This window comes from Crinia signifera, chromosome 12, assembly GCF_055691185.1.
Source record: "Crinia signifera chromosome 12, ASM5569118v1, whole genome shotgun sequence".
Lineage (NCBI taxonomy): Eukaryota > Metazoa > Chordata > Amphibia > Anura > Myobatrachidae > Crinia > Crinia signifera.
In genome coordinates, this window is record NC_139228.1 from 36,387,692 (window position 1) to 36,406,834 (window position 19,143).

Below are 19,143 nucleotides of genomic sequence, written 5' to 3' on the forward strand. Positions count from 1 at the left end.
CCCGCCGTAAGAGTTAATGGCGCAATGCAGAAAAGGATAATTGCAGCAACCCTCCACTCTCATCATTGTTTATTTTTACAGCTAATTAATATATTTCTTGAAAATAATTCTTGAACACTTGCACATGCGGGGGGACCGGAAAACAGTACTATGAGGGCGATTCAGACCTGATCACTGGCCTGCTAAATTTCAGTTCCCTGCAATCAGGTTGAGTTTTGCCTGACACTCCCAGAAAAGGGCGGTTACCACCCACAAATGCCCAGTGCCGGCGCCACCACTAGGCAGCTCTAGGCACCTGGAGGGCGGCAGTTCGCCCCTCACCCCCAGCGAACTGTGTAAAAAAATTGCTGCCCCGGCAGTGCTGGGGCGGTCAGGGGTGTCCGTGCCGTAGGGGTACCTGTGGCACCGTCATGTGTATAAAGCTGGCTGCGGCCGGCGGGGTCCCTGTAGTGAATAGCAAATAACTAGCGCTATGCGCGCGGCCGCGCGGGAAGCGCTAGTTATTTGCTATTCACTACAGGGACCCCGCCGGCTGCAGCCAGCTTTATACACATGACGGCGCTGCAGGTACCCCTACGGCACGGACACCCCTGACCGCCCCAGCACTGCAGGGACAGCAATTTTTTTAACAGGTACCCCCCCTCCCTCCCCCCGGCACCGGGGCGCCCCAACCCCGACTCGCCTGGGGCGCTCCGGTGCCTTGCACCGGCCCTGCAAATGCCGGCTTCCTGTCAAACAACTTGTGTACGGCCAGCGATAAAAAAACATGACCAGGATGTTATCGCAGGAAGGTCTTGTGCATGCGTACTACAAGCCATACGCATTCCCAGTCTATCGATAATCTCACAGCCTGCGCATTCGCAGCCATATGATCGGGTCTGAATAACCCCCTTTCATTTATTCATTTTTCTGAATGAATACAGCATCGTACTTTATGTCCCTACCAGGTTGTAGATCCCAGTTCTGTCACCGATCTACAAACCGCCCCTGTGATTGTGCTTAATTAGCAATGAAGCAGATTTGACCCTGTTCCGATGTTTTGGGGACGGTGCATGCACAAATATGTCCGCCCCATCTTCGGCCAGGTCTTCGTTAATAAAAGTCAGCCTAGAACGACTTTTATTTGCAAACGGAGGGAAAAAAATCATTCGATGGTCGCGACCACCAAATGATTTTTCCCTGTACACTTGCATGCAAATGGATGTGTAAGCGCATGCTACATTCAGCCGGGCAGCTTAAAGCTGCTTAGCAGGTGGTACTGAATCAGGCCCATAGTTAAACTGATAACGTAAAATAATGCCGGAGTGGTGTTTCATTATCTATCGCTATGCATCATTACCTTACAATGTTTTTCACACGTTTACTTTTACATCATCCTATTAAAGGTATATCGATTGGTGTATTACAGGATGTGAGTAGGAAATTAGATCCCGCTCAGGAATCAGACCTGCTTTATGGAAACTTTTAGTTTTTATGGTGGCCATTTTAGTCCTCATAAAGAAGACAGTTCACAATATATGCCCACAGTACTTATCTATTTCACAATATGTTAATAAAACCTATTTGATACATTTATTTCTCCAATCTGTTAAATCATTTTATGTTCTCAGTTAAATTTTACAACTAGTATTGATTTTTGTCTAGCAATATAGATATCATGACACTATTAAGATTCTGAGGGGGATATTTACTAAACGTTTGTGTTTGAAATTTTCTGAGCTTGAAACTTCTGCTAAAGTTGCAGAGAAACTATGGGTGGGATTTAATGAGATGCGAAAAAATCGCACTTTCCGAAATCGTACTAAATCGCATTTTTTAAAAGCACTTTTTTTAAACAATTTGATTATTTAATGGGATGCGAATTCTCAGCCCAAAAAAATTGATTTTGTGCAATAATGTGCGATATGGTGCGATTTTATGACACATAAATGTGCGATTTCCGGAGCTGGTCATGTGCGATTTTGTGATTAACCGGAGTGCAATTTACTGCACTGCCTTGCTACTCCTTACAACCCACGATTTTGTGTAAAAAACAAAAACGCAGTGGGGTCCCCCCCTCCTGAACATAACCAGCCCCGGGGCTCATTGAGCCGGACCTGGTTCGAAAATACGGGGGACAAAAATCTGGGGGTCCCCGTATTTTGAAACCAGCACCAGGCTCCAACAGACAGCAGTGTCATGCCACAGCTGGGGACACTTTTTACATAAGGTCCCCCGGCCATACTATGAGCACCATTGCTGGTTAGCCTTGGAGGGGGGACCTGGGGGAGTGGGGACCCCCCCAATAAAGGGACCCCCCCCAGGCTTCACCCATCCAGGGCTGAAGCCCGGGGCTCTCACCGGCATCCCTGGCCTTTGGACGCCGGCCTGATAGGGTTAAATAATTTATACATAACATTGCTTTATACAGGTGAACTACAAGTACCAGCAGACCTCCCCAGGTGTAGCCTGGGTGGAGGTCTTCATTGGGGGGTCCCCACTCCCCCAAGTACCCCGTCCAAGGCTGACCAGCCACGGTGCTTATGGTATGGCCGGGGGGACCTTATGTAAAAAGAGTCCCCCGGTTGTGGCATGACACCGCGGGCTGTTGGAGCCTGGTGCTGGTTTCAGCATTCCTTGTATACAGTGTCCCTTAATGATTGTCCCTACTTTTTGGGCACCCTGGTCAGTCTTCCTGTGTTCCCTAATGATTGTCCCTAATTTCTGGACACCATTTTGCAACCTGATCCCTTTCTCTGCTCCCTGAATACATTGTCACCTGGATAATTATCCCTACTTTCTGGGCACTCTCCTTACACCCTGCCCCCTGTGGGCACCTGCTGCCCGGTCACCCGGACTTTGCCCCCTAGGTCCCATTGGCTGGTACACTTCACACAGATCAGGGGCACCATCTGCACATGAGCAGATTACAGCCAGGGATGGGACAGCCCCCAGTGGCAGGCATTGTGTCTCTCCCCACTCGCTTTCTCCAGTAGGAGTGCAGGGAAGGAGAAAGCCGATGCCCAGTATGCACTCTGCTGCTGCAGCCTGATTCGACGAGCTGCCAGGATTACCAGGCTGCACAGCCCCCTCCCCACCACCACTCGACCCTCTGCCGCCCACAGACATGGTGGACCCATCTTCCAGCAAGGAGGAATCGAATGCCTTCTAGGGGGGGGGGGGGGGGAATCACCCCCTATCCTATGCCTCCTCCTGTTACACAGTCAGAGCCGCCAAGAGAAATCCTGGGCCCTGGGAAAACAGTTTCCCGGGATCCCCCACGGACAGAGCTCCCCGGAGCACTACCCGGAGCAGTCGGAGCAGCGGGTATGCATGCACCCCCCCCCCCGTGCGCTGGATCAGCGGCGTCAGCAGACAACGGGGGTTGTGCAGGCAGACCCCCTGCTCGCGTGGGGGGTTGTGCCGGCAGACCTGCTGTTCCTGGGTTGGGGCGGTGCAGACCTGCTGATCTGGGGGGGAGGATGCGGGCAGACCTGCTGCTATGGGGGTGGGGGGGGCACTCAGGCAGACCTGCACGAGTGGGGTTGGGGACCCGCTCACCTGTTGGCTGCTGTGGGGTATAATGGTGGGTGGTGCTGTAGCCCTGGCTGGGCCGGGGGAGGCGTTTTCCAAGGTGGTGGGGATGTGTATAACGCTGGTCTTTTCCCCAGGGGGGCGGGTTTGTATATAACGTTGGGCCCGGGGGGGTGGAGGGTGTCCTAAGGCAGAAACTATGTGTGTATAATGCTGTCGATCACTCTTGTAACCACGCCCAGCATTATACACACAGGGGCTGAGTGACAGATCTGGCGAAATATATAAGAGATGCCACACATGTTATGCCACATACACAGTCAGAGCCACCAAGAGAAATCCTGAGCCCTGGGAAAACAGTTTCCCGGGGCCCCCACGGACAGCACTCCATGCACTCTGCCGGTGCTGTCTCTCCCAAGCCGTTGCGAGGTCTGCTGACCTGTTGTTCTGCCACTGCCTCCAAGGCCTATACAGGGACAGTGCGCCCCAAAGGCACGCACCAAAAATGTATGCCATAATGCCTATTACACCTGTCACACACCCATTACATATTATACTACATGTCATAATGCCCAGTATACATTATGCCATACACCATAATACCTATTACATATTTTACCACATTCCGTAATGCCAATTACACGTTATTCCATGCACCATAATGCTCATTACATATTATGCAACACACTGTAATGCCTATTACATATAACTAGGTGATTCATCGCGCCCTCCGCGCGCTCTTCACACCAGCGTAAGGGGCTAAGCCCGCACCCCCCACCCCCGGAGCATCGGGTCTGGCCGCAACCCCCCCAGAATGGCGGGTCTGCAAGCACCCCCCCCTCGCTGGAGCAGCGGGTATGCCTGCAACTCCCCGGAGCAGTCGGAGCAGCGGGTATGCCTGCACCCCCCCCGTGCGCTGGATCAGCAGCATCAGCAGACAACGGGGGTTGTGTGGGCAGACCCCCTGCTCGTGTGGGGGGTTGTGCGGGCAGACCTGCTGTTCCTGGGTTGGGGCGGTGCAGACCTGCTGATCCGGGGGGGGCACTCAGGCAGACCTGCACGAGTGGGGTTGGGGTGGGCCGGCAGACCCACTCACCTGTTGGCTGCTGTGGGGTATAATGGTGGGTGGTGCTGTAGCCCTGGCTGGGCCGGGGGAGGTGTTTTCCAAGGGGGTGGGGATGTGTATAATGCTGGTCTTTTCCCCAGGGGGGGCGGGTTTGTATATAACGCTGGGCCCGGGGGGGTGGAGGGTGTCCTAAGGCAGAAACTATGTGTGCATAACGCTGTTGATCACTCTTGTAACCCCGCCCAGCATTATACACACAGGGAATGAGTGACAGATCTGGCTAAATATATAAGAGATGCCACACATGTTATGCTACATAAGTTCCACTTACCTAAATGCTCGTTGCTATGGGTTTCATGCTTGATGCCAGGGGTTAACATGCTCTGCCAGGGGTTAACATGCTTGTTGCCATGGGTTTACATGCTCTTCCTGGAGTTACATGCTCTGCCAGGGGTTAACATGCCCCCACGCCAGCTCATGTACGTGCTCCCTTTGCCACTGCTACACAGCTCTGGTGCTCTCAGACTCGGCACATTTGCCACCAAATTTAAACAAAAACTGTGTGTGTGTGTCCAGACCCAGGTCCCCCTTACAGGTTTGGGCCTGGGTAAACTGTACCTGCTCCCCCCCCCCCCTCTCAGCAGCCCTGTACACAGTGGCGCACACAGCGCTGCTCACACTTCCTGCTGCCCGATAGGAATGCACCTTCTGATAGGGCGGCAGCATCTGGCTCCTGATTGGCTCCGCTCGTCACTCGATGCTGCCCCCTCGGCATGGTCATAGGCAGCCTGCCGCCTGTCATAGGTACCGCCCCTAGGCCCGAGTAGCCAGAGACTTACTCAGCCGCGCAATGGAAAACAGCATATCCAGCTTGAAGCAACGATAATCCTCCGCTTTTTACGTTTCAATCGGGACTATAGTTCCACGCAGCTTTTTGCGCCATTGATTGAGAATCCATCATTGCACATATTTGTTAATTACAGTCTGTCAACAATAATCTCAGCTGTCAACGAGCATTTCTGCACTCTCGCTTTAAACTATAAATAAATATTCAATACCCAAGTGCCAGTGTATAAGTCAAAAAGGAAACTGTCCATTTCGGCTATTTCTAGTCAATTTAGATTTTTGTTTGACTATATTCCTTTTGAAGAGTTAAGCCATTATTGAGCAGAAAATCCTTTGTATCTTTCAAATCCATTTTGCCTTGTAATATATTGATTAAATAATGCATTTCGTATTTTCCCACGAAGTCAATCCTCTAAAGTCTCTTGATGCGTTAAGACAATGAATTAACAATTTTGCTGTAGATTAAACAGTATGGGAACTGCGTGGAGTGGATACTGTAGGTAATGTGAATATTGATTGCAATGACAGGCATACTATTTTATGGTTTGTTTTTTTCTCTAAATTTACTAAGATGGGAGTTCTATTGAAGATGGGGTGTTGCCCATAGCAACCAATTGGATTGTACTTCTTATTTATTTAGCACCGTCTAGAACTTTATAGATAGAATGTAATTGGATGCTTTGGGCAATCCCATCTTCTATAGAACTCCCATCTTAGCAAATTTCCCCCATAGTGACCAATTATCTAAAGAGAATATAAAACTATATTTGTTTGTAAGGGTACTAAAGAAAATATAAACTATTTATAAGAGTATTTGTATAGTGTCACAAATCTGCTTATTCAAGCTTACCTGACTTGTTATTCTGCTGTTTCTTAGTCTCAGTCTGACTCAGTTCTGTCTGTATTCATGCTCCCAATTAGTCTGTGCATTGCTGGCTCATTGATTGCGCACCTGAGGAGAATCCAGGCTGACGCTAGATCATCTGTAACCCTTCGTGGCCTGTTCTGTGTTCTGTCACCTGTTAATTCAGACTGTAGCTCCCTGAGTCCACGCCATGAACTGCAGTGTCCCTGTTGTACTCCCTTCCAATCAGTGCAAGGCAAAGGGTTTTAAAGTTTAGCTCCAGGACCAGGAAGTTGCCTTCAGCAATGTCGTTCTCTGACATCAGTTTCAGATGATACCAGGCCTCTGCCTATTTGCTACCTTAGCTGTACCAGTTTTCAGCTTTAGCAGGAGTACAGTTTATTGTCATGATCCTGAACTTACCCGCCGCCTGACTATACACCTGAGATCCAGACTGGGTCCGGCTTCGTCAATGCGGAATTTTCATGTTCCCTGTCAAAGATGACAAAGTTGTGGCTCACCAACTACTGTATCACCGTATACTGTAAGTGCCAGAATATAGTGCCAACGTCAACTTATATTTTAGGCTTCTCTCTCCTCCCTTTTCCCACAGTGATGCAAGATACAGAAGAGCCACCTCCTTATATAGTGTTCAGACAGCTTTCAACAAAAGGAAAATACATCATTATTACACATGTTGATTGGTTTATTGACACACTGAGCTTTAAGGTGGCCATACACGCGTAGATTTATCTTCAGATCTGGCTGGTTGGAACAAAAACCTGGTTATGGATGAGAGCAAATGACAGTTTACTATTTGCTTGGAAATGCTGTAAAACAGACAAACTGTCATTCATCCATAACCATGTTTTTGTTCCAACCAGCCAGATCTGAAGATAAATCTTACTAGTGTATGGGCACCTTAATTTAGCCTTAAGCCCCATACATACTAAAGCAATATTATAAATGATAATGCTCATTTTGAACTGCAAATGTCTTCAATGTATCAAGCAACGTGAAGCAAAGCTTTTTTCCATTAACGAATGCCATCTTGGGATGAAGTTGATTACATTTAATATGGTGTCCAGAGAGTCTGCTGGATCCCTTGCTGGGTGACATACCTATGGTCATTCAGCATTGATAATGACACTTGCCATCGCTTTTTTATTTGTTATCAGCCCAACACTACAAGTGAAAGGGAAATACTTAGCATGCGCATTCTAATGCCGGGCAGCATCTGAGCACTTGCTCAGATGCTGCCCGGCTGTTCCCGACCCCGAAATGTGGCCTGCGCATTGTGATTAGGTCATAGGTTCCGCTGCACAGGCCGCACATAACCGATGGAACCCTCCCGCATCCCGCTCCTGGCTCCACTTCAGAAGTTCAGCTGTCCAACGCCTCAAGTTAATGTGGGAGACAGGGGAAGAGGGCGTTTTTCTTTTAGGGATGCCAAGCCCGGGAATCCTGGGATTGAGCATTTTTCAATCCCGATTCCTGGGATTGAAAAAATGCCCCAGGATTGCCATTCCTAGTGGCTACATTATAGTGTCCTATACTGTTTAGTAGGTTTTGAAACGTCTTAATAATGAGATTGTGCAGCCATTTAGTAAACATAACCACAAAAATGTAAAACCAAATAAAAAAATATATTTTTGGAAAATCCCAATTTGATAAAGTGAGAACCAAAGAAAGTCTGTAATATGGGTGGACATTGCCAATAAAAAGTAGTGTAATTACGGGGGTGAAATAGAAATTGTGAAATTATATGCATTTCTTATAAGCAAAATCTCAATGAAATTGATGATTTTTCTGTATTTTTTTTTGTTCCTTGCAGAGGAGTAAATAGTCATTATAACAAATTGTGTGTGATGGATCCAACAGGTATGTCAAGACAAAGAACCCATGCTGATCACCTCTACAGTAGTCATGCTTGTGTGATTCAGACTGGCCAAGCTCCTGTCAATGCCATCAAAGAAAACTATGCATTTTTAATTAGACTAGTGGGAGAAACATATAAATTGGAGGGCACCATAGTACAAAAACTGCATTCAATGAAAATATTCAACACGAGATCATGTATTTGATTTTAAATACTAGGAGATACATTTCTTGGTTAAAGCAAACACAGACTGAAATTTGCTGCCCATTCATGCTGCAACATTCTATATGACATCAGGCCTTTGTCCTAATGTGAGGCCTAATAAATAATGATCCCATAGATTTAGTATTGGCAAATCTGTGAAGAAGATGATCATATTTGACTGTGATGATTTTGCTTGGCTCTCAGAAGGTGCAGGATCTAGGAGAATGTAGGCAGCTGTTGATTTGGCAAACACCCCACCCCAAAAAATTATATTCACAAATTGCTAATTGATAGCTAAAACATTCAATAGATCTTTAATATATTCAAATCTATGACTCTTATTTGCATAATTGAAACAGGTATCTAGTACAGTATATTCCAATCACATGCTTACTTCCTGCATCATTCCGAAAGGCCTCCAGCTAGAACTCCTCTCATGCAACATACCAAGAGGTCTTTAGTATATTCCAATCAGAGTCTCTTACTTCCCACAACTGGATGCAGTGAACATCCCTATTGTCAGGATGCCAGCAGTCAGAATATCGATGCCAGCAACCCAACTTGCAGGCAGAAGATTGGCACCAGAACCCCAACATCAATGAGGCTGCCGACACTGGAATATGGACTGCCACCACCCTGATCATAAGTATGCATGGTGAATTAGAGTTATGCCAGGGGTGGGGGTGGAGGTGTGAAGTTTAGGCTTTGGGGAGAGAGGTTTACTGTTATGCACTTAGAATGGGGGGGAAGTTAGACTGCAGCGTAGCAACGTTAGGGATAGGCGCTAACGGGGATGAACAGGGTTAGGCTGCAGGGGGGGTTAGGGTGTAGGGTAGGAAGGTTAGGGATAGGCGCTAACGGGGATGAACAGGATTAGGCTGCCGATGGGTTAGGGCTAGCGTGTGGGGTAGGAAGGTTAGGGATAGGTGCTAATGGGGATGAACAGGGTTAGGCTGCCAGGGGTAGGGGTAGATTGTAGTGTAGGAAGGTAAGTGATGGGCGCTAACAGGGATGAACAGGGTTAGGCTGCTGGTGGGTTAGGGCTAGGGTGCAGGGTAGCAACGTTAGAGATAGGCGCTAACGGGGATGAACAGGGTTAGGCTGCTGGGGGGGAGGAGGTTAGGACTAGGTTGCAGGGAAGGAAGGTCAGGAATAGGCGCTATCGGGGATAAACAGGGTTAGGCTGCTGGCGAGTTAGGGCTAAGATGCAGGGTAGGAAGGTTAGTGATACGCACTAATGGGGATGAACAGGATTAGGCTGCTGGGGGGTTGCTAGGGGTAGGGTGTGGGGTAGGAATGTTAGGGACAGGCACTAATGGTGATGAACAAGGTTAGGCTGCCGGCGGATTAGGGCTAGGGTGCAGGGTAGGAAGGTTAGGGATAGGCACTAATGTGGATAAACAGGGTTAGGCTGCTGGGGGGATAGAGCTAGGTTGCAGGGTAGGAAGGTTAGGAATAGGCGCTAATGGTGATGAACAAGGTTAGGCTGCTGGCGGGTTAGGGCTAGGGTGCAGGGTAGGAAGGTTAGGGATAGGCGCTAATGGGGATGAACAGGGTTAGGCTGCCGGGGGGATAGAGCTAGGGTGTAGGGTAGGAGGGTTAGGGATAGGCACTAATGGGGATGAACAGAGTTAGGCTGCCGGGGGGGTTAGGGCTAGGGAGCAGGTTAGGAAGATTAGGGATAGGCGCTAATGGGGATAAACAGGGTTAGGCTGTCAGGGGGTTAGGGCTAGGGTGTAGGCTAGGAAAGTTAGCGATAGGTGCTAATGGGGATAAACAAGGTTAGGCTGCCAGGAGGTTAGGGCTAGGGAGCAGGGTAGGAGGGTTAGGGATAGGCGCTAATGGGCATAAACAGGGTTAGGCTGCTGGGGGGGTTAGGGAGCAGGGTAGGAGGGTTAGGAATAGGCGCTAATTGGGATGAACAGGGTTAGGCTGACGGCGGGTTAGGGATAGGGTGCAGGGTAGGAAGGTTAGGGATAGGCGCTGATGTGGATGAACAGGGTTAGGCTGAGGTGGGTAAGGGCTAGGTTGCAGGGTGGGAAGGTTAGGAATAGGCGCTAATGGGGATAAACAGGGTTAGGCTGCCAGGAGGTTAGGGATAGGGTGCAGGGTAGGAAGGTTAGGGATAGGCGCTAGTGTGGATGAACAGGGTTAGGCTGACGGCGGTTTAGGGCTAGGGTGCAGGGTAGGAAGGTTAGGGCTGAGGCGAGGGCAGGAAGTTAGATAAGTATACCTGCTGGACCCCTGCTGGGATTCCCTCTATCGGGAAGCCAGCGTCCATATTATGCTGGGAGGTCTTTTCCAAGCAATCATTTAATGATATTCACATCCTTTCTAGTTCTGTTCCAAGTCAAGATTCCTTAAATTATTTAATTCCTTTTTAATATGATATATTTGTATTTTAATGAATGGTTTACTCACTATATACTTGAAAGAATAAAAATGTAAAAACGTAAACCATTCTAATGTTCAGAAATGCTGCGCCATACCATTACTCCATTATGCGTCATTGTTTTATGCTGATTCTGCCTAAATCAATTCTTTGCCTGTTTCTGACAGTGCAAGTTCATTGAATCAATAGGTTTATACAATTACAGGGTTTATGCAATGATTATATGTTTCATCAATCATACTAACTGTAGAGATCTTTCATATGTAAGTAAATGTATAGCATTTGTCTAATTCTCATTTACTTAATAATCCATCACATTATTCCCATCTATCTGACAGTCTGATGGATAAATCCATAGTTTAGTGTCAAGTTCTTCACAAGACACAGTTTATTAATATCCGCATAACACAGAGCTGGCAGTGATGTGCAGCTGCGGCATCCCTACATGCGTGTTCCATGTAATTAAGTTGACCAACCATGCTCCTTTAGGGAGGACAGTCCTTCTTTTGTAAGTGTTGTCCTCCCTCGAAAGGTGTCCTCCTTTATTGCCCTTAAAAACATTGCTGCAGCGGCTTCCGCGATCAGACCTCACTGATCGCGCAGTGCTGTTCCTTTCTCAGGCTCAAACAGCAGCTTCTGCACATGCTCAGAAGCACTGTACGCAGCCATAATATAATAGCCACGGGGGAGCTGCTGCGCACACCCACCAGCAGCACACCCACCTGCAGCAGCAGCACCACTGCACAGCATGCCCAGCACAGTTCCTGCCTCTGAGGAGGAGGTAAGAGACAGCTCAGGGCACAGTGAAAATATTGGAGATGGGGGCAGCAGAGAATGGGGGGGGGGGGGGGATGTCAGTGCTGATATGTGTAAAATGTTTTAAAAGGGGATGTACAAAATGGGCTTGACTTTTATTTTTCTCTGACTGGGTTTGTAGGCCCCGTCCCCCTGCCGACAGGCTACGCCCCAAAATTTCATGCACGCACCTGTGGTGTTGATGTTCTTACTACCATGGATTAGAAGTTTGGGGTATGGGTTGCTGGGGGCCCAAAGCATATGCTTGCACCTGGGCCTACGAGTCGCTAGTTCCGCCACTGCCCACCCTGCTAGTCTATTAGGTTTGCTCCTTGTTTCTTTTATTTATGATATTTTTCTTCTTCTTATTTGTGTCCTTTTTATTGTAAAACAAAAGTTGGTCACCTTAATGTAATACCTTTGTATTTCTCTCCTGCGCTGCTCAGTTACTATATTTGTTCCAATTACATTGTTTGGTGGTATAAAGCGTAATAATGAAAGAAACCATACCCACCTATTTAACAAAGTAAATAGGTAATCCAATATACAGGCATGACGTGTCCTTTACAACACACTTCACCATTTGTGCCATATGTAAGCCCAGACTTGTAGGTTGTTGCATATGCAGTTCTAGCTAAAAGCATGTCAAAATGACGGCTTCTGCAATGTACTGTACTTTCACTTTGAGCTGTGACAGTTTTTACTTTCACTTTGAGCTGTGACAGTTTCTAGCCCACAAACTCTCCACCCTACCCCCAGTCCCTATCTGCTTCTCTCTGTCTTCACAGCTTCCTCTAACCATATCCAGCAAGTTGGAAACAGATTAGTGTCCCTGAAAAACTGGTTTCACTTTCTGTTATGACTTCTTTTAGCACACAATGTAGTTATTTGATCAGTCGAGTGGCCTCTAGTGGCCAGTGGCGGTACTTCACATTATAGAGGTGAAGAGTAGTCCAGTAGCAAGTGAGAAATTGCAGGTTTTAGTTAAGGAGATAGTTTTAATGACTTGTGCAGGTATAGGATCAAGAGGAGAGGTAGTGGAGTAGGAGGATAAGAAGAGTGTACATACTTCCTTTTCATTTGTGGGCTCAACTGAAGAGAAAGTGCTTAGCGGGTTCAGGTGGGGAATTGTGTAAGCTAGTGGCTGTGGAAGAGCATACCATTACATCTCGGATGTGATCAATCTTGTCCTTAAAGTTGGAGGCAAGTTCTTGTGCACTGATAGTAGCCGGTGGGGGAGGGCACAGGAGAGACTTTAATGTTATAAAAAGTCGCTTAGGGTTGGTGGCATGAGAGGAGATGAGAGATTGGTAGTATGTTTGTTTGGCAGTGTCCAAAGCATTGCAGTAGGAGTGGTAGATAGACTTATATGTGAGGAAATTAGTCAGATTACAAGATTTATGCCATTGGCGTTCTACTTTATGTGACTGATTTCGTAGTTGTCTTGTTATCTTGGAGTGCCGCGACTGGCATCAAAGCCTACGTGGGGTGTAATGGGTAACAGGAGCCTCTTCATCAAGGGCTGTTTAAAAAATCTGGTACGGGTGGGAAACAGCAGAGTCAGAAGAGGTAAATGTAGATATTGGGGGGATCTGTTGTTGCAGAGGGGTCCATTTCCCTTTAAGCATAGTAGACGTTGAGTAGTGCAGCCAGTGCTGTAGACACCGGAGGTCTTACCAGGCATGCTGTGGGTTCAAGAAGGGGAAAGGGGGCCCTGCCTGTTTTGTCAGTCCCGGGCCCAACAATGGCAGCCCTACCCCCACCCCCTCCTCAAGGACTCCCAGCAGTTCCCAAGATGCAACTGTCCAATCCTCACCTTTGCAAGCAAAATATATTAAGTAATTGACAGCAAAATATAGATGGGAGCCATTAACAATGTCATTGCTCCGTTGTACTATTGCTGACACTATGCATAGGCTACCACCATGAAAAAGAAAGGAGGGAAGATCTATGGAGCAATACACATTGGTTTTAGGTGTGTCTGGCTGTAGAGAGGATGCACTAACATCCACCACCCTACATAGCCGGCTTAACCCTTTAAGGTCCAACATTTTGTCAGGCTCAACAGCCCTAGTGCTAGTAGCAGATCCAATGGTGAGCCACTTTAAAATAAGAACTTAACCATCATTCAACATTCGATACAGACCATTTTTTAATTAAAAAATAAATAAAATTACAATTAATTTAAACCAGACTGTTTGAATTTAGACTGCAAAGGGTTAATAATCGCATATGCAGTAACTTATGTTATTATTAACGCAAAGAACAGCTCTTGCTATAAAAGTTGTCCTTTTGACCCCCGGAGCTGGACTTCCTGGTCTGAGAATTGAAGGTCCCTCTGCGCATCTACTGTGATGGCGCCGGCCACAGGGCATGCTGGGATGGATCCATGATGGATCCCTCACACAGAGCTGCGGTGAGAAGCCCATAGGCTTCTATAGGGTACCTTCTGCAGGGGTACCACAGCGTGCAGGTTTTAGTGCATTTGAAAAGCAATACAAACCCTGCTTTAGTGCATCCCACCCAACACGTGTTCGAACAGGAGATAAAATGAACCTAGAACAACATGGCTGCAGCACAGAGCTCAGTCAGCAGATGATTCAAATGGCATGGGCTAAACCAACATTTAACTAGTATAGTGCCAAATACACAACTTGCTTATACAGTATAGGCTTTCTTTTGGCCTGTGTAACATGTTTGTAAATGGTACAGCAGAGTTATACTTGCCCACAGGGGCCCCTGTGGGCCCACTGCCTGGGGCCCTCACCTCCCCCAAGGCTCAGGATGCAGACAATACACATGAATTATACAATATACATATGTTATATTATACTGCACATGACTATCGTGTGTTCTCTGTAATGGTTAGACAAGCCTTTGTGGCAGTTGGCCACACCCCCTCTGCCTATTAGCCACACCCCTAAACATGGGCCCCTTCCCCCAGTAGGCTCTTTATGGCCCAGTCCAACACTGTGGTACAGTATGCACTGTGGAAAAGTTCAACTTTCCAGAACTTTGACGTTTATTCTGCGCACTGTTTTGTCCAAAAACTTCCTGTACATTACATAACATTTCTATTCTTTTTTTCATTTATATTAAAAGAAATGTTTGAAGCGGTTAAGGCATTATACAAATTTTATATTAAGAATTCTGCAATAAAAGTCCTGAGATTTTGGGACTAATATCTAAGTCTTGTCAGGCATCAAATATGCAATCAAACATTTATTAGATGGCAAAGCTGTATCTTTGCATAAATAACACATTTCTTTTATTCCTTTTTACTGATTCTGAATTCTTTGGTAAATTGCCGTCTTCCCGTCCTGGACTGAATGTGCCGGCAGACATGTTCACTTAGCAATGCAGAAACTTTGCAGAGAAATTGGAAGTCATAGGTACTTTGATGTCAAATCACCAGGCTTCATCTTCCATTTTAGGGGCTGAAAAATTGTGTACTGTACAAAATATGGATTAAGAAATGCTGCGATAACAGTACATCTGTTATATTATTTCTGGAAGAAGAAAAAAGGGCAGATTCAATTGCCGGTTGGATATTTCAAAAACCCTCCACATTTCTACCACTGGGTTTTGCTATTCAATTAGGGGACTGAAAATGGGGTACAGTTATTTTTTTAAAGAGTTTTCCTGCACATCCAAAGCAATTCTCATTTTTTTTCTAAAAATTACTGTGACTTGTTCTGTGAACCTGCCAGCAACCCCTGCACCCCCTGAAAAGTAATGAAGAAACTGTGAGCTTCCAATTAGCCTAATTACAGTACTCATTAATTACTTATCTTCTGAAACAGGGTCCTTTTCATCCAACATTGGGAGCTGGGTTTTCTGCAGCAGCTGTGGGTATGTAGGGGGTTATTCTGGTTCACTCGCAAAGGCACAATCACTCTCTGATGGACAAAACCATATGCACTGCAGGTGGGGCTGATGTAACATGTGCAGCGAGAGTTACATTTGGGTGTTTTATTGTTTCTCTGCAGGGTAAATACTGGCTGCTTTATTTTTACACTGCAACATAGATATCAAGATAAACAATGGTACAAGTTGAAAACTCCCAATGGTTTGCGCAGAAGTACAATCTATGCAGCTGGTAGTAGGATCAAGACCTAAGGTGTCCCCACACCTTTGTGAGTGAACGTGAATGAAGGTTTAGTGTATGAATACACAAAGTGGTAAGACCCCTTCACCAGCGCAGTGAGGTAGAGAAAAGTTACATTCCTACTGTGGGAGTGGCGTCTCCTCTTCTCCGCCTCTGAATCAGGAATAAGAGTACTCAAAGCTCTCCTGAGGGCTATATTCAGGTCTCTATCTTTACTTCTCCCTGTATATGGACTTGCTTCCCAGGTGTATCAGACCATGGTATGCGGACAGGGATATAAAGCACAAGTAGGACCAGATACAGTGTAGTATTTAATGTAAAAAATTCTGATAAAACACACAAAATTACAATCTATAAAACAGCCAGGTAGGTGTAGGGACAGAAAGTGGGCAATTACCCTGTGTGGTGGAGAACTGGGTTTAGGCAGCTCTCTAAACTCGCATTAGGGCAATAAGTTTCTCAGGCAGGTACCGGTTCCCTCTCCCGAGATCCAGATGGTATGGAATGTCCACTTCGCAGTCTCCAAACACTTTCCCCGGCTTCCTCCAACGTTTTTCCACCTCCACTGAGGTCTTTTTCAAGGAGTGTGTGGTCTGAAGATCTGGGTCGAGTTTTATCCTCTGGGTGTCCAATCCAGAGGTCTCTAGCTCTCCATGTGATCAGCGTATCCTCTTCTGGGTTCCGGAGGTATCCGGATGTGTCTTTTGCCGCACTTCCGGTTGGCGCATGCCCCACTTCTGGTGTGCGTGGCATGCTCTCATCTGCAATCGGGCGCGGTGTGTTGTTATTTTTCCCCCGCTCCGGCAGTGTCAGATCGCATCTGCTCCTCACCTTGTAAGGTGCGCTCTAGTCTCCTGTTTGTAAGTGAAACTCCAGGCGCCATCTTTATTTTGGGAACGATATGCCAATACTTCAATGCGCATTCAAGGGTATCCAAAAAATAAAGAACAAGAAATAGGTTAAAAACGATTTCATATTAGGATAAAACGATTGCAGTAAGTACAAACCTCACCCAAATGTAACTCTCTCTGCACATGTTACATCAGCCCCACCTGCAGTGCATATGGTTTTGTCCATTAGAAAGTGATTTTGCCTTTGTGAGTGAACCAGAATAAACCCCGTAGTGTGTTTGAGTGTTTGCAAGTATGTATGAGTGGCTTGTGATTGTGTAAGTATGTGAATACATGTGTGACCCCCACTCGGACATAAATTTGGTTAAATATTGCACCCAAAAAAAGAACAGTTGCTACGAGCGGCGCTGCCACAGCAACCTTGGCTCTCAAAGGGTTAATAAAAAGGTTTGCTTGGCAAATTTTCACACCAATTTTGACAAATTCCCTTGGCACTGAAAGGGTTAAGTGTAGATTATGCAGTATATGTGCCGAAATATCCTGATCTAGCAAATGGACAAAGGCCCTGATAGTGTTAGTATTTTTATTGTGATCAGAGTTGGTACAATAAAGCAGCATGGTTATACTGTAAGTAACCATTTCTGGAAAAATCAGCCATTGCTTCAGGGTTGACATATTTTAATCAGGCCGACACAATGGCATTTATTGTTCCAAACAAAACTTTTTATTGAAGAAGATAATGATATTACACCGAAGTATCTTTCATTTTAATTAGGTACCGACTTGATAAGGTCATGATTTCATTAGGTACTGATTTGATTAGATTCTGATTTGACTACATACTGATTTGAATGGATATGGTTACATAGCAACCTATTTGACACGCTGGCCCATAATGCAATTGGATTCAGATAGACAACTGGTGTTTTTCATTTTGACTAGTTTATACAACAGTGTGTGTGACACGCAGAGGGATAGCAGCGGTAGAGAGCTCATTTAAAAACAATCAACGACAAAAACAAGATCCACCAACAGGCTGGCCTGGCAGAGCCCAGATATAAAAGACAATTGGCATAATTCATTCTGATTATGTAATGCACCATGCAATGTCAGACATAATAGTGGCATATTTTCAGATATTGTTTTCTTACTATACTGTACATAAGGGGTGACCCAAACAATGACTTCCTCAGCCAAAGCATTCTTTAGGAATTGTCCTTTACTGAACTGCATAAGTGCCAATTAAATAGAAATCCAGCATTTATACAGGACCTCTGTATGGTCCGTTATCCCTACAGGACATTGAAGACCTATATAGATTTAAAATTGTGTAGCAACAGAATCACTATTTGTTAATTCTTTCTTCAAAATAGATATATATATATATAGATGTTCATGCTGAGAATGAAGAAGGGTTTGCAGTTCCCTGGTCTTGCTGTGGTAAATGCAATAAAACGCTATTATTTGTTTTTTTATGTCCTTAAGGCACTTCCATGAACTCATACTTGCCTACCCTCCTGGAATGACCTGGAGGCTCCTGCAAAATGGGTCCCCCTTCCGGCCCCCGGGGAAGGTGGGCAAGTCTCCCGATATACCACCACTCCATAAAATTCTGAATTTTGCGGGTCTATGGGAAGGGGCGAGGGCCAGAATGCAGCCGATCGCATCAGGTTCACATCATATTAGCCTCTCCCCCAATCTGGAGACCCACGAATTGCCGTGGCTAACTGTCATGGGGGTGGGGCTTTGTGACATCAGCTTGTTCCCACCCCCTGACACATAATCTCGTCCACCCCCCACCCCCTTTCATTCCTCTCTGGGCTTTTCCCAGAGAGGAGTGAAAAAAAGTAGGCATATACTGTATGCATGAACTACATATTTGGTGCCTAATTATTCTGTAATTATCTGGAAATGTAATAAAACTCCACTGGATGGAATGGAAGTCAAACCAGTTCGTCCGAATGGTCAGAGCTGGCCGGGATCGGTATCTAATAAGGCGGAATAAGTAATGAATGGTTAAGCAGAGGTGAAGTCAAGGTCAAGTCAGTATACAAGTAGATACCGTCCCCACCTGCTAATATCAGTGCGCAAGAGCTTGCCTCCTTCTTCAAGGAAAAGATTGCTAAAATCCAAGATGAAATGGCATGGTCCACTTCAGCCAGTGACGTGCTTAGTTCCCATCCTGAGCCCTTTGCCACTCTCTCCTCATTTGACCCCACAAGTGAGGATGAAGTATCCACATTCTTCTTATCCTTCTACTCCACTAACTCTCCTCTTGATCCTATACCCTTACAAGTCAGTAAAGCTCTGTCTCCTGTGCTTATCCCAAGCTTAACTAAAATCTGTAACCTCTCCTTTTCTAATGGTATCTTTCCTTCTGTGTTCAAGCATGCACTTATTACACCCATTCTAAAAAAACACAATTCTGATCCAAACTGTCTCTCTCACTACCGTCCTATCTCTCAGCTCCCATGGCTCTCCAAGCTACTTGAAATACTTGCCTACACTCGCCTCACACACTTTCTTAACTCCTACATCTTACTGGACCCTCTTCAGTCAGGCTTTCGCTCTCAACACTCCACAGAGACAGCACTGACTAAAGTAGACAATGATCTGGCCACTGCTAAATCTAAAGGCCAGTTCTC